The sequence below is a fragment of the Sceloporus occidentalis genome, unplaced genomic scaffold (genome assembly GCF_023333645.1).
Source record: "Sceloporus occidentalis isolate IW3139 unplaced genomic scaffold, rSceOcc1.0.p SCAF_49, whole genome shotgun sequence".
NCBI classification, from domain to species: domain Eukaryota; kingdom Metazoa; phylum Chordata; class Lepidosauria; order Squamata; family Phrynosomatidae; genus Sceloporus; species Sceloporus occidentalis.
Window position 1 is genome coordinate 4,631,932 of NW_028317029.1, and position 17,132 is coordinate 4,649,063.

The window sequence follows — 17,132 nt, forward strand, 5'->3', positions numbered from 1 at the left end:
ACGCGGACATCTCTCCTAGAACTTTGTTGCGACGTAAGGCCCTCAGGCCTCTCACAGATCACCTCCGCTCTCATGACGTGCCTTACCGTTGGGGGTTCCCTTTGGCCCTCCAGGTGGCCCGTGGTGATGTGACGCGATCGATTAAATCGCTGTCGGAAGCTGAACTCCTCCTCCATGACCTGGGGTTACCTGCCCTCTCTACTGGCCGCAGGAGAAACCGACAGGACCCTGGACCCCATCGAGCGGGTGAGTGGTTTGACGTCCCCCCGGCCCCGCTTCGGCGAAATATCCAGGCCCCTGACGGCGAGCCTGTTGCTGACTGACGCGGAGCTCCCGAGATTTCTTGGCCGGTTTTCCGCACTGCCTCCGTGTTGTTCTGCGACATTGTCTTACTCCAGGAAACGCATCTTAGATCCTCGTACCTACCGATTTATTGGAGCAGGCTCTATCGCACGCATCATCATGCCACACACCCCACCCTGAAGAAAAATGGGGTTAGTATTTTTCTCCGCTCCTCTCTGAGTTTCCACCTCCACTCGGTTACGGCCGATAAATGGGGAAGATATCTCCTGGTGACTGGCCTGCTGCACTCCCAACCGACGGCCATCCTCAATGTCTACGCCCCTTCCTCCTTAAAGACTTTGCGAAAACCGCCGCACTAGTGGATATCTGGCGGCTCCTTCATCCGAAAGCCCTGGACTACACCTTCTACTCCCATCCCCACCAGTCCTACTCCAGAATAGACTACATTTTTCTGGGCCAATACCTGGCCAGCTCGGTGACGTAGACGACGATACATCCTATTTCCTGGTCCGATCATGGCGCGGTGGAATGCACTCTTCGTCTCACAGATGCTCCGACTGGTCGGGGGCAGTGGCGTCTCGATGAGTTCCTTCTTACTGACCCCCTGGTGATTGAGGAAATAGTCAGAGACCTAGAGGAGTTCTTCCATCACAATGAGACACCTGAGACCGACCCGCTGCTCATATGGCAGACTCACAAGGCGTTCATCAGGGGCTCCTTCCTGCGCATAGCAGCTCGGCGTAAGAAACGCTATCGGGAAACCTTAGACTCTCTCACATCTCGTCTGTCCGTGTTGGAAAACCTCCACAAGAACACGCTGGACGCTAAGGTCCTCCACGACATGATACAGTTGAAGGGTGAAATTAACCTGCTCCACAGCAAACAGGTCCTACACTCTCTCAACGCCACCAAGCAAACATTCTTCGAGAAGGCCAATAAACCCGACACAATGCTGGCCAGGCGTCTCAGGGCGCAGAGAAAAGCACGGAACAGTCCTAAGATCGTTGATTCCAAACAGCAATCCTGGGTTCACCCTACTGATATAGCCAACCAATTTGCAACATTTTATCAAGATCTGTATGATGGCAACAAAGCCCCAGATAATGTACGTGGCCGAGATCACATGCTCCACTTCCTTGACTCTCTTCCTTTGCCGTCTCTACCTCAGCAGCATGTCAACTCACTATGTAGCCCTTTTACCAAAGAAGAGGTCCGGATCGCCCTGTCCTCTATAAAGCCTTCTAAAGCGCCAGGTCCAGATGGCCTTCCGGGGTCCTACTATAAAAAATTCCAGTCGCTTTTCTATCCGGGATCCCCCCGTGCGGTGAGATGTTGCGGGCCAAGATCATCGTCATTCATAAGGAGGGCAAAAACCCTGCCAACTGTGGCAGCTATCGTCCCATCTCCCTCATCAATGCCGACATTAAGCTATATGCGAAGTTGCTGGCGACCAGGCTGGGGGCGGTCATCCCCATGCTGATACACCCGGATCAAGTGGATTTCATCCCGGGCAGGGAGGCTCCGGACAATATTCGACGCACAGTCGACCTAATTGAAGTGGCTAGGCTCACTCGACAGGGATCCATGTTGTTGGCGTTAGACGCGGAGAAGGCCTTCGACAGGGTCGACTGGACCTACATGTGGGCTGTCCTGAGGAGATTCAGACTTGGGGAGGGGTTCATCCAGGGGACCCGGGCTCTCTATTGCCACCCATCTGCGACAGTCGCCTTGATGGGCTGCGAGTCGTCGACCATCGCCATACGCAACGGTACGAGACAGAGATGTCATCTCTCGCCACTCCTGTTTGCCTTGTGCATTGAGCCCTTAGCCGCAGCCATCAGGCAACATCCAGACATCACGGGCATCGCAGTCCTCGACACCCAATACAAATTGAGCCTCTTTGCAGACGATATTCTCCTCACCCTCACCAACCCCCTCGTTTCGCTTCCGAACCTCTACGACACCCTTCGCACATTTTCTCGTGCAAAATTAACGAAGCCAAATGCGAGGCTCTGGATCTCAACTTGGATGACCCATTAAAGAGTTTGGTGGCTTCTAGCTTCAAGTTTACCTGGCAACCCAAGCACCTAAAGTATTTAGGCATCCGCCTCACTAGAGACTTTGCCTCATTGTACCAGACGAACTTTCCTCCTCTTCTATCTGCTATTCGTGGAGAATTGACACAATGGTCTCGCTACCACATCTAATGGCTGGGCCGTATATATGCAGTAAAAATGAACATTCTCCCTCGCATTTTATACCTTTTTCGGGCGCTTCCTACTCCGGTCAACAAGAGCGACATCATGAATTTCCAGTCTTGTATGTTTCACTTTATTTGGAGCAATCGGAGAGCCAGGATCAACAGGGCCACGATGTACAAGTCAAAATTGGCGGGCGGCCTTGCTGTGCCTCATCTCTACCTGTATTATCGGGCGGCGAGAATCTCTCAACTGGAAGCTTGGTCCTTCCCTGCTCACACTCTACCCTGGGTCGATATCGAACACAGCTATGTATTACGCCACCGGTTGCCGCTCCTTCTCTGGTTGGATCCCCCCCTGCCTCTGAGTGCACCCACTTTGCCAACTATTACCGCAGCTTTAGCTACGTGGCGCACCTGGCGCTTTAAGCTCCGTCTCAGGGGCTCCGTCTCACAACTTACCCCACTGCTTCTCCATCCCCTTTTACCTGATGGTAACGACGTTTCTCGATTTCAATGGTGGCAGTCTGCTGGTCTGAGCAGGCTAGGTTCGGTGGTGAGGACAACCAAGATGCTGACTTTTCAGGAGCTCCGTGACTCCAAGCGTATTCCCCCTGCCGAACTGTTCCGCTATATACAAGTTCGCCACTTTGTTCGCGCGCTACTCGGAGGGAGCCCCATCTCTGCGCTAACGATCTTTGAGAGGCGCTTTCTCACAGGCAAGAGGATAAAGAGCTCTATTTCAACGCACTATGTGCACTTCATAGATATCACCTTCCCTCATCCTCCTTTGTACCGCGCGTTGTGGCACACTGAACTCCAGAAGGAACTCCCGGAGGACTCCTGGGACGCGGCAACAGCCAATATCCATAAACTCACAATCAACACGGACACCAAAGAACGGGCGTATAAAGTACTTGCACACTGGTACATGTCGCCGGTGAAGTTGTCACAGATGCTCCGGAGCCGCGAGGCCAGCTGTTTCCGGGGATGCGGGGGAAGGGGCTCTTATCTCCACGCCTGGTGGTCGTGCGACCTGGTGCGCCCACTCTGGTCTGCCTATTTTAGCATGTTGTCCACAGCTTTGGCCGCCACGGTTGAGCCCTCACCTGAGATCGCTTTGCTCGCCTTGGACGCCCCTGTCCCACAGCTCACTCCTGCCTCCCAGCGTCTCATCTACCGTATCTGTGCAGCGGTTAAACGCGCTTTGGCAAGACGATGGAAAGGTCCCCCACCGGCTCATGGCGAGAACACGGCGTATATCTGGCACCTTATCACCATGGAGCTCATGACGGCCAAACTCAGGGATGAACTACACAAGTTCAAGAGCATCTGGGACCCTTGGCTCTCCGCCTTCTCGGATACTAGACCATCCGCTCCCTTACTTCGTTTTTAACCGCAGTCCTCGGCTCACCGACTGGGGCAGCCCGGCCTCTTTTCCCTTTTTTTTTTTCTTTTTTCTTCCTCTCGTCCTTCTTTGCCCCCCCTCTCCTTTTATCCCTTTCACCGCCTTTCCCTCCCTTCCCCTCTTCCCACTCCATTATGACATCTGTTGTCAAATAATGTACCGACTTTTTTTGCACTTCATCCTGTGTCTTCTAGAGGGCTCTGTACCACGCGTATTGTCACTTTATGTTACTGTTATAGCGAACTTGTTATGTTGGTTATGCACTGTGTACGTGGCCCTAATGTGTTTTGCATGCCACCAATAAAAGATTTTAACAACAATCTAAAGGGAATGGGGTATAGAGAAACACAAGGTATGAAGGAAGGAGAGAGAGTTGTGGAGATAGATGTGGACGTTGTATTAATGGCAGGTAAGTTCTAGCTGCAAAGACTATAAGCATCTCCTAATTTTTATTTGAATATTGAGAGGGAGGAAAGCTGGAGGTGGAAGTGAGTCCTAGAGGTATGGGCTGCTTCTCAGGGTCACTACAGATAATCTCCAGGTCACAGAAACAGCGTCTAGGCTGTAACCCAACAAACTTATTCATGAGTGGTATTGCTGTACTCAGGAGATGTTGCGGAACACATATTGGGGGCGTTGTTTGGGAGCGACATGTACCAGGAGCTGTAAATTCATACCTTTTGACCAAGGCTGAATTAGTGCATGGAAAGAGTTAAAATACTAGCATTTTAAATACTCTGTTGTCTACATTTCAAACAAATATCTTTTGATGGGGGTAAACTGAACTGACCAAATAGGACATGGGCACAGTATGACCAGATTTGGAAAAAAATGTTTTTTAAATAACACACTACTAATTGCCCTATAACTTGCAAAAAAAACACAGGACAAATAGTAGAATCTATTTAGCAGGTTGTTTCATTAGCTCCACACCAAACCAAAAATGGACCTTCCTTTGTGCACAGAGGCACAATCATGCTGGGAAAAGGAAGGGCCTTCCTCAAACTGGTGCCACAAAGTTGGAAGCATACAATTTACTAAAATTACTTTGTATGCTGTAGCAGTAACATCATCCTTCACTGAATGGAAAAAAAAAAACCATACCATAATCCATCCTCCCTCCTAGACACTATCCATTCTGGCAGGTAGCATTTTACTGGCATCTGCATAACCCAGATTCATCCATCAGACTTCCAGAGAGCACATTTCCACTGCTCCAGAGTTCAGTGGCAGTGTGCTTCACATCACTCCAGCTGAGGCTTGGCATTGTGTATAGTGATCTTCGTGCAGTTGCTCAGCCATGGAAACCCATTTCATGAAGCTCCTGAAACACATTGCTTGTGCTTATGTTGTTTCTAGATGCAGTTTGGAACACTGCAGTAAGTGATATTACAGAGGACAGGTCATTTTTACGCCAAATGCATTTAAGCGCTCAAAGTGTGTGCGGTCTACCACTTTGTGGCTGAACAGTTGTCACTCCTAGATGCTTCCACTTCACAATAATATCACTAACAGGGGATCAAGGCAGATCTAGAAGGGCAGAAATTTCATGAACTGACTTGTGGTAAAGGTGGCATCCTATGTCATGTTTAAAGTGACTGAGGTAATCAAATATGACCCATTCTACTGCCAATGTTTGTCTATAGTGGTGGAGTGCAACGCGTGTGGCTGAAACACCTAAACTCAATATTAGGAGACCATACATTTTGTCATACAGCGTATGTCAGAATATAGCCTTCTCTATACAAAAAAACTGCTCTATAGAGATCAAACTAAAAAGCCAGTAAATATGTGGCACCTCTAGATATTACATATATTCTACAACATTGTTTACTCATTAAAAGCTATCCATTGCTGTGGCTATGCTTTTGTAATTGAGGAGGGAAACATTATTTGGAGATAGATAAGAGGCATTCAGCGTATCTATTGTGACCATGTTTTCCTGTTAAAAAACCTTAAGCCTATTTTGGTCCTTAGGCTGATTCTATCCTAAATATAAGACTTTGTCAGCCTCTACCACTCAGACCTGGACATTGGGCACACTGGACAAATACCTGACGGGTCAGTGTCCGATGATGCCTTGCAAAATTGTTGCACCTTCGGCAGGGGGGGCCAGAGGGGGCCATGGCCCCCCTACAGCATGCTGTGCCCCCCGTGTGCCCCCCCCAATTGAAACGCCATTTTTTTTTAAATAGAGGCGGAGGAAGGGGCAGGCTGGGCAGGGGGGCAATTGCCCCCCAGGCCTCCCTGAATGTACATTAAACGGCCGCTTGGCCGCCCATTTAAGTGGCCGTCTTTAATACCCGCAGCATTCCCGGTGGGCCGGCCGAAGTGGCCGGCAGACCGAGATGCCATTGCAGCTGATGTGGCTGCGAGTCTTAAAGCGGCGGTCAGACACGCTGGCCGCTTTAAAATCATTAAGCGGCCAGCGTGCCTGCACAGTGCCGCCCAGTGTCCTGTTCCGTGTGACTCCGCCCCCTTGAGCGGCATGTCACATCGTCAATGTGATGGGCCGCTCAAGGGGGCGGAGTCACACGGAACAGTTCCTCGTGACAGGTAGAAGAGCACGTTGGAGGACAGCAGCAGTGAAGGATGCGGCAAAAACGTAAGTATTAAAAAAAATAAAAATTTGGGGTAATAGGAGGAAGGGGAGCCATATTCAAAGGGGGGGCTGCATTGGGACAACAATTAAATACAAAATGGGGGTGGCTAGGGGGTATAAGTACACAACAGGGTGGTTGGGGCACCACATAAATCAATACACAAAGGTGGGGGGTGGGTGGCTGGGTTCAATATACATGAGTCATTAACAATGCAAAGGGAGGCATCAATACACAAGGGAGGGGGGCTGGCTGGGGACATCACAAAAATCAATACTCAAGGGTGTTGGGGCATAATGTACAAAGGGGGCTGGGGGCACAAATCCACATGGGGCAATACACAAGCAGCATAATGTACAAATGGGGCTGGCTGGCGGCACAAATCCACATGGGGCAATACACAAGGGTGTGGGGGGAAATACATTAAAACCACACAAGGGGGAAAAACAATACACAAGGGGGAAAAACAAACAAACAGCAAACCAGTGTGGAAAGCATTTTGGATGTGGGTGTCAGTGTGGCAGAGCCTGTCCTGGTGTGTGTGTGTTTGGCTGTCTGTGTGGCAGAGCCTGTCCTGGTGTGTGTGTTTGGGTGTCGGTGTGGCAGAGCCTGTCCTGATGTGTGTGTGTGTGTGGGTGTTGATGTGGCAGGGCCTGTTCTGGTGTTTGTGTTTGGCTGTCTGTGTGGCAGGGCCTGTCCTGGTGTGTGTGTGTGTTTGCGTGTCGGTGTGGCAGAGCCTGTACTGGTGTGTATGTCTGTAACGTTTGCACAGGTGTGGAAACCAGGATGCAGGATACATTGGATCAGTCTCTTATCGGACCTAAGCTGGTATGAATGCCTCCTAGGCAGGATCAGTGTTGCTAGCACAGGGCAACACTAGGGATAGTCCAGTACTCAGGCAGAGAATAAACAGGCAATCCAGGTCAGGAGCAGGGAGGTCAACGTGGTCATTAAGCAAGCCAAGGTCGGTACCGGATATCAGGCAGAGAGTGGTCAGGCAATCCGGGTCAGGAGCAGAGAGGTCAACGTGGTCAGTAAGCAAGCCAAGGTCGGTACCGGGTATCAGGCAGAGAGTGGTCAGGCAATCCGGGTCAGGAGCAGAGAGGTCAATGTGGTCAAAAGGCAAGCCAAGGTTGGTAACAGGAATCAACATAAATCATCAGATACCAGCACCAGGTAAGCATACAGCTTAGTTGTAAAAACAACTGAGCACTGAACAGGCATCAGTGCTCAGGTTTTAAACTAGCCGCCCTTCTAGATCCCGTCCCCAACCATGACGACGTCCAATGGACGTTGCTTCTCCTCCACAGGGGTATGGGATCAGAAGGGGGGCGTGTCCCGTAATGCCGTGGGTGTCCATCACTGTGCGGCGGTTCGTTCTTGTGAACCGCCGCGTACGAGGACACAGTGTTACCGGATCGTCCCAAGAGGGGTAAGTATCGAGTACCTGCCACTCGGGGGTACTCGGGAGATGCACTCCGCACCGGAGCGCGACACCACGAGGACCCGGGCGACGCACTCCGTACGGGAGCGTGACGTTGTGAGTACCCCAGCAACGTACTCCGGCCGGGATCGTGACGGGCTCCCCCCTGAGAAGGGGCCTCCGGCCCCTCAAGGGTCCTGGACGACTGGGATGACCAGAGTGGAAGGCCCGTATCAGGTCTTCAGCGTGCAGTCCACGGGCGTCCTCCAATGAATTGTGGCTGACATCATATCCCTTCCACTGGATGAGGTATTGAAGGTGTCCTCGGTATCGTCTGGAATCCAATATGCTGGCTATCTCATATTCCTCTGTATCGTCTATGGTAACCGGAGCAAGAGGATCAGGACTTCATCCCGGGAAAGGATTGTCGTGCCATGGCTTCAGTAACGAGACGTGAAAGATGGGATGGATCTTCATTGTCGGGGGTAATTGTATTTCCACAGTCACTGATGAGGGTGTGTTTAACACAACGTACGGGCCTACGTATCTGGGTCCCAATTTTTTAGTAGGACAGCACAGTTTGAGATGGATGGTTGATAACCACGACAGGGGCAGCGGAACGATGTCTGTCTGCTTGTGCTTTGTATCGTTCTTGTACTCTATTGAGGGTGTTGCGTAACATCTTGTGTGTCTCGAGTATGTTCTTTATGCGTTCCGTCACTGAAGGGACCGCACTATGGATCAGAGAACCAGGGAGCATGGATGGATGCAGTCCGTACATCGAAAAGAAGGGGGACAGACGCGTGGAGGAGTGGATGTGATTGTTGTACGCAAATTTGGCGATGGGAAGCATATGATACCAGTCATCCTGGAGATGGGTGGTAAAGCAACGGAGGTATTGCTCTAGTGTCTGATTGGTACGCTCCGTTTGGCCGTTGCTTTGAGGATGGAATGATGTAGACAGAGCGGTGGATGTGGAGTGTGTCACAGAAGGCCTTCCACACTCGTGACGTAAATTGAGTCCCCCTATCTGACACGATGGTCTCTGGTAATCCATGTAAACGAAATACGTTGCGTATAAAAAGAGAGGCTGTTTCAGCAGCTGAGGGTAAGCGTTTGGCTTGTATGAAGTGGCCCATTTTCGTGAACCTGTCAACTACCACCATGAGAGTGGTGTGATGATGCGATACTGGTAGGTCTGTGATGAAGTCTATTGAGAGGTCTGTCCAGGGTGTCGCGGGAACCGGGAGTGGGCACAGAAGACCAGCCGGCTTGTTCCGAGTTCCTTTAGCTCTGGCACAAGCAGCACAGGAACGAACGAATCGAAGGACGTCGTTGCGTAGTGTGGGCCACCAAAACGATCTTCTTATCAGGTCTATGGTCTGGGTCATACCGCCATGTCCTGCTGCTGGCGTGTCATGGCAGTATTGTAGAACCTGGAGACGTGCGGTAGGAGATACATAGAGCAAGTCTCCATGGTAGTAGTACCCGTCCTTCTTGTGTAGTTGGAGGTTCTCTGGAGGAACAGCGTCAGATGCTTGGGGGTGGAACAAGTCCCAGAACGAGTGGGTACCAGCCAAGAAATGCCCGGGCCGTAGTACGTCGCACATGCGGGACAGTGAGTCCGCTTTGGTGTTCTTTGAACCTGGTCTGTAGGTAATGTGGAGTTGGAACCTGGTGAAGAATAAGGACCACCTTGCGAGCCTAGGTTTTAACCGTTTGGTGGTCCTGTAATACTCCATATCTTTGTGGTCGGTGAAAACGGTAATGGGGTGTTGCGTCCCCTCCAACAGATGTCTCCACTCTTCTAGTGCTAATTTCATGGCTAACATTTCTTTTTCTCCGACCCCGTAATTCCGTTCTGCGGGAGTCATCGTTCGCGAGAAGAAGGCCACCGGGTGGAGTTGGTTGTCGATATCGGCCCTTTGCGAGAGAACAGCACCGACCGCTGTGTCAGAGGCATCAACCTCTAACGTATATGGCTTTTGGTGCATCGGATGGATCAATATGGGGGCTGACATGAATCGCTCCTTCAGAAAAAGAAAGGCTCTCTGTGCGTCTTCAGACCAGTAGAATTTTCGTTTGACGGACGTGAGAGCGGTGATGGGCTGTATGACTTTAGAGAAGTTGCGGATAAACTTCCGATAAAAGTTCGCAAAGCCGACAAACCTTTGAACACTCTTTCTGTCTCTCGGGGAAGGCCACTGTAGGGTGGCCTTAACCTTTTTTGAGATCCATCTCCACTCGTGTAGGTGTCAATATGAAGCCCAAAAATTCCACTGTCTGTGTTTCAAACACGCACTTCTCGGGTTTTGCGTATAGTTCGTTTTGTCTGAGACGTTCCAGTACCCTGGGAACGTGTTCTCTGTGTTCCACCAGCGACGGTGAGTATATCAGTATGTCGTCAAGATAGACCACAACGAAACGATCCATGTCTCGGAACGCGTCATTCATGAAATGCTGGAACGTGGCTGGGGCGTTGCACAGCCCGGAAGGCATTACTAGGTACTCGAAATGTCCGTACCGGGATCTGAATGCTATCTTCCACTCATGTTCCTCCTTTATCCTCACCAGATTGTATGCGCCTCTCAGGTCTATTTTGGTGAAGAAGGAGGCAGTGCCAACCCGTTCCACGAGTTCTGGGATCAACGGTAGAGGATATCGATTTTTAACCGTCACTTTGTTCAGTTCCCGGTAGTTGACACAAGGACGTAACCCCCCGTCCTTCTTGGGAATGAAGAAAATCCCTGCTCCAGCAGGGGAGGTGGACGGTCGGATGAAGCCTTTGGCTAGGTTCTCGTCAATGTAGGCTTTGAGGGTGACGAGTTCAGGTTCGGACATAGGATACAAACGGCCGAACGGGATAGGGGCTCCGGGAAACAAGTCGATCGGACCACGTACTCCCTGTGTGGTGGTAGTCTGTTGGCTGCTTTTTTCTCGAACACATCAGCAAATTGGCTGTAATGACTCGGAATCGTGGGGATCGGAAGGGAGCTGTAGTCGTGTGCTACATTGATGGACAGAGGCGGCTTGTGTGAACAAGGGGCTTTATTGATAAGAAACGACACAGAATTAGATGTCCAATCAATGAGAGTGTTTTGAGTCCGTAACCAGGGGAGTCCCAGGATAACTGGAAACACAGGAGAGGGTATCACGTCGAATGATATGTATTCCATGTGATCGGGGTTGACGTGCATGTGTAAGGGTAATGTCTCTGTGGTGATGGGACCGGACTGTAGAGGGCGTCCGTCCACTAACTGGAGCACTAGAGGTGTTGTCTTCTTCTGGACGGGTATGCCATGTTGCTGGATCACGCCTGTATCGAGTATGTTACTGCTGGCACCAGAGTCAATCATAGCTGCGAGAGCGACGGTATTCCCCTTCCACTGCAATGTAATGGAGAGAGACAAATGATGTGGTAAGTGTGGAGAAACACCGTGGGTGGCCGGAATTGACAATGAGGGTAGCTTACCCCGGGATGGTCGTCTCTTGTTTCGGCACTTGTTGGCGTAGTGGCCCTGGGTACCACAATAGAGACAGCGATCAAGAGACCGACATCGTTCCTTCTCGGCACCCGACAATGGACCTCGGATGAGTCCCAACTGCATAGGTTCCTCTGGGGTTTCTTTGGGTGTGGTTTTCGGTGGTGGTCTGGCGGTGGACCATGCTTGAGAAGGAGAGGCTAAACGTTCAGCCTTTCTCTCCCGTAACCTCCGGTCGATTTGTATACACAACGTGGCGAAGTCTTCCAAAGAGGACGGGATAGCGGAGCGAGCAAGTTCATCATGTATTGAATCCGACAGGCCCAACCGGAACATGTAAAGCCGATTCGTTCCATGTTGTCTCTAGGGAGACACGTCGAAATTCCGCTATGTAGTTTTCCACCGCTCGTTTGCCTTGACGAAGGGCTCTTAAGGCACTTGTAGCGGACGTAGTCTGGAATGGATCGTCGTATAGGGCATCCATGGCCTGTCGGAAGGAGTTCCATGATTCAAGCACCGGGCTTTTGCTACGGATCAGGTGATGGGCCCAGAGTTGTGGCTCTTCAGACAAGAGGGATATGACCGTGTGAATCTTGATGTAGTCATTAGTATAAGTTCTAGGTTTGAGGCCTAACAATATCTGACATGAGGTTATGAAGATCTTGTATTTCGTGCGGTCTCCGGTGTACCTTTCTGGCAGGGGCACTTGTGGTTCAACCGCTGTTGCTCCTTGTGGTACTGGTGGTTCAGGCACCCCGACTGGTGCTGGAGGAGGATTGCCAGGAACCTGGAGAGCGCCTTGTATTTGTACAATCTGTTGTTGTTGTTGGTTTTGTCCGGTTTGGATTTCATGTAGGGACTGTGTAACTGTCGCCATCTGCTGGGCGAGAGCAGTAACAGCGTCGGCTAACCCTGCGGTTTCCATGTAGGCTCAGTTGTTATGTTACGTTTGCACAGGTGTGGAAACCAGGATGCAGGATACAATGGATCAGTCTCTTATCGGACCTAAGCTGGTATGAATGCCTCCTAGGCAGGAGCAGTGTTGCTAGCACAGGGCAACACCAGGGATAGTCCAGTACTCAGGCAGAGAATAAACAGGCAATCCGGGTCAGGAGCAGGGAGGTCAGCGTGGTCAGTAAGCAAGCCAAGGTCGGTACCGGATATCAGGCAGAGAGTGGTCAGGCAATCCGGGTCAGGAGCAGAGAGGTCAACGTGGTCAGTAAGCAAGCCAAGGTCGGTACCGGGTATCAGGCAGAGAGTGGTCAGGCAATCCGGGTCAGGAGCAGAGAGGTCAACGTGGTCAGTAAGCAAGCCAAGGTCGGTACCGGGTATCAGGCAGAGAGTGGTCAGGCAATCCGGGTCAGGAGCAGAGAGGTCAACGTGGTCAGTAAACAAGCCAAGGTCGGTACCGGGTATCAGGCAGAGAGTGGTCAGGCAATCCGGGTCAGGAGCAGAGAGGTCAACGTGGTCAAAAGGCAAGCCAAGGTCGGTAACAGGAATCAACATAAATCATCAGATACCAGCACCAGGTAAGCATACCGCTTAGTTGTAAAAACAACTGAGCACTGAACAGGCATCAGTGCTCAGGTTTTAAACTAGCCGCCCTTCTAGATCCCGCCCCAACCGTGACGACGTCCAATGGACGTTGCTTCTCCTCCACAGGGGTATGGGATCGGAAGGAGGGCATGTCCGGTAATGCCGTGGGTGTCCATCACTGTGCGGCGGTTCGTTCTTGTGAACTGCCACGTATGAGGACACAGTGTTACCGGATCGTCCCAGGAGGGGTAAGTATTGAGTACCCGCCACTCGGGGGTACTCGGGAGATGCACTCCGCACCGGAGGGCGACGCCACGAGGTGTGTGTGTCTGGGTGTCAGTGTGGCAGAGCCTGTCCTGGTATCTGTGTGGCAGAGCCTGTCCTGGTGTGTCTGTTTGGGTGTCTGTGTGGCAGAGCCTGTCCTGGTGTGTGTGTGTTTGGGTGTCGGTGTTGCAGACCCTGTACTGGTGTCAGGGTGGGCTGTTTGGGGACAAAATTGGCTCACGCTGGGCTGTTTGGGGACAAAGTTGGCTGACTCTCGACTGTAATTTGTTAATGTTATCTTGGTGCTGGTCGGGTTCTATGTGGGCAGTGTGGACACCAGGGCTGGTGAGCTGCATCCTGTGAGCTATGCCTGTAATTTAGGGGGTTTTACCTATACCGTTAATGCTTAGTTATTATGTGATTTCCAGTTGATCTGTACCTGCATAGCTGGGTTTGTGTGTTATTCTGTTGATCTGTATCTGCTATGCTATGCTTCCATTATGTATACCTGCAAATACAGGGTTTGTATTTCTTATTCAGTTGATCTATACATGCACGTGCTGTTTCCATGTTTATTTGATCTATACCTGAACTACAGGGTGATTACAGGATGATTACAGGGGAGAGGACCTCTCAATGTCATGGTGCAGTCAGAAGGACTGACTCTTCTCCTGATCTGCAGTCAGTGTGGCAAATATATTTTTTGGGTGTGGTAGCGGAGGGAGTGATTGCATGCAAGGGAGCATTGAGTGGGGCCCAAGGAAATGCTTGGGTAGGGTCCAATTTTTTCATTATAAAATATATTGGCAACAGGGCCTTTTACTTTATATATATATATATATATATATATATATATATATATTGGCAGCAGGGGCAAATATTTATATTTTTATTGGCAGCAGGGGCAAATATTTATATATATATTGTCAGCAGGGGCAAATATTTATATATGTTTTGGCAGCAGGGGCTAATATTTATATATATTGGCAGCAGGGTCTAATATTTATATATATTGGCAGCAGGGTCTAATATTAATATATATCGGCAGCAGGGTATAATATAAGTATATATCTGCAGCAGGGGCTAATATTAATATATATCGGAAGCAGGGTGTAATATTTCTATATATCGGCAGCAGGGTCTAATATTAAAGAATGAAAAATAACTGCCAGTTCAGCTGTTATTTTAAAATCATATTTCATTCACTTCAAAGAGATACGTACATATGAAGTAGTTAAAAATGCACGTCTAACCCATGTGCCCCCCCTAAATATGAAAGCTGAAGACGCCACTGCTAATGCATGCTTCAATGTGCAGAAGCCTGCAGGATATAAGGAGTCATTTGATGCAAAAACATAATACTATACTCAAAGCTACGCAACGTAATTTTTCATTCACTGGCCTTAAAATTAAGGGCCAATTCAGGGTGAGCCTAGGGTTAGTGGTGCCTTGTTACAGTATTTGCTCAGCACACACCCATATCTAACGCATATACTCTAAAACCTGCTTCTTCTAATACCATACACTTACAATGTCACAAAGATCAAGGAGCCCCCAGCAAATACCAATCCAAGGGAGACAGTGCTAACACATTGTGCCCAGCACAGATTCAAACACTGGTCTGTTAGCGATCCAATACTAAATAATTCACCTCTGTACTATTGGGCTGGTTGAAGCATTCCTTCAGTCTTAGGGTTGTTAGGCTAAAAGATCCTTGTTTAGCTCCGACATTACACCAGTCAATTTCTATTTAAACACCTTACACCTGACATTAGATATATAGGCAAAGGTCGGGGCGCATAGATATGTGGGAAAAAAAATAAAACAAATATAGTGTAATAAGTAAATACGAAAAAAATAAAAATAGAGATGTTAGTTGCACTCATTGTCACCTGACATTAGATACTCAGCTGCTTGTGCTTCATTGCAACCTAGAAGTTTGTGTGTCCAAGCCCTTTCCAGTCCCCTGAAATATTCTCATCAGTATTCCTGTTGCTAACTCCTGGCTACATCTGACCCTAATTATGGTTCCTGATTTTGCTGTGTTACATATTTCTGGTTGCTAACATACAGCTATGTCTGGCCTTAATTACAAGTCTTGATTCTGCTGTGCTGCTGACGCTAGTAAAGTCAGACCCCGGTTACAGTTCCTGATTTTGCTACGTTGCTGAATCCTGGTTGCTACCATCGTCCTCTGCCAGGTTTCCTGTTGTTCTCTACTCAGACTTAGTAAACAGGGCCATTATTCCATTCTCACTGGTCTGTAGTGTAGGCTATTCTCTACAAATGTAACACCATGCACTTTCATACATACACATACACTCTGGCACCATAGGTTCACACATACATGCTAGCACCATATACATGCATACACACTTCCTATCACCATACACTAACACACACCTTCAATCTAACACAATACACTAACACATTTATGTACAACTCCATCTTTTGTGCAGCTCCCACTCTCTGTGCAAATGACTACAGGGTAAGATAAAGCAACACTCTTTACTCTGCAGTAGTAGCATCATAGCTTGGGTGTTATGCACATGCCTCACCTGCTTTAGTGAACCTCTGGGCCAATTTTAATCACTGATTTGTTCCTGCTACCATTCCTGCTACACGGCTGTTCTACCTACCACCTCTAGTTTTTAATACACGTCTGTACATCCTGTATCTTGTTACACCCTGTTAAGTGGTTCAATATTTCTGGCACATATCCATATACTGTGTCTTCATTGTGAGTTACACCATTAATGCAATTATGAGTTCTCAAACCCATTGTTCTGTTTATATGATGCAGGTGTTTAATTTGCACATTTACAATATCTGTGAACAAGGATTATTGCACTTTGTGCTCTACCGACGCATTTCTAGATACAACACAGCTGCCTCCTTGTGGTCATTTGTCTCAAAAACCAGAAAAAAACAATTGCACAAAAATACCTATAGCCAATCAAAATTTTTTTTTCTAATTTCCATTAAAATATGTCAAATTTCCCATAACACTTCATACTTTTTGTCCGAAATAAGTATTTTACCTAATAGATTGTAAACTTTTAAGAGCAGGACCCTCTTTTCCTTCTGTACCAGTACAGTATGTCTTTATGTGTGTTAAGGTTATCATCAAATTGTGGTGATTAATGCCTTTAGGACCCCAAAGGGATCTTCAAACAAAAATGTTTAAAAAGTGTAAAAATAAATAAATAACAATAAAAAAAGGATAGAACCTTAAAATATACGATATATATTGGCAGCAGGGTCTAATATTTATATATATTGGCTGCAGGGGATAATATTACTATATATATATATATATATATATATATATATATATATATATATATATATATATATATATTGGCTGCAGGGGCTAATATTTATATATATTGGCTGCAGGGTCTAATATTTATTTTCATATTGGATGCAGGGGCTAATAAGATATATATAATCGGCAGCAGTGGCTAATATTTATATATATATTGGCAACGGGGATAATATTTATATATATATATATTGGCTGCAGGGGCTAATATTTATATATATTGGCTGCCGGGTCTAATATTTATATTCATATTGGATGCAGGGGCTAATATTTATATATATTGGCAGCAGTGGCTAATATTTATATATATCGGCAGCAGGGGCTAATACCATATTTGCTCGATTATAAGACGACCCTGATTATAAGATGACCCCCCCAAAACCTGAAAATAATTTAGTAAAAAAAGAAAAAGCCTGAATATAAGACGACCCTATAGGAAAAAGTTTTACCAGTAAATGTTAATTCATGTAAACTATGTAAACTATTTTTTTTAAATAAAAGCTATGATTGACAAAAATATTTAGTTTTTATTTCCTTTAATTTTCCAACCTGCCCCCCCAGTTATGCACATCTGCCCCCAGGCTTGCCACTCTG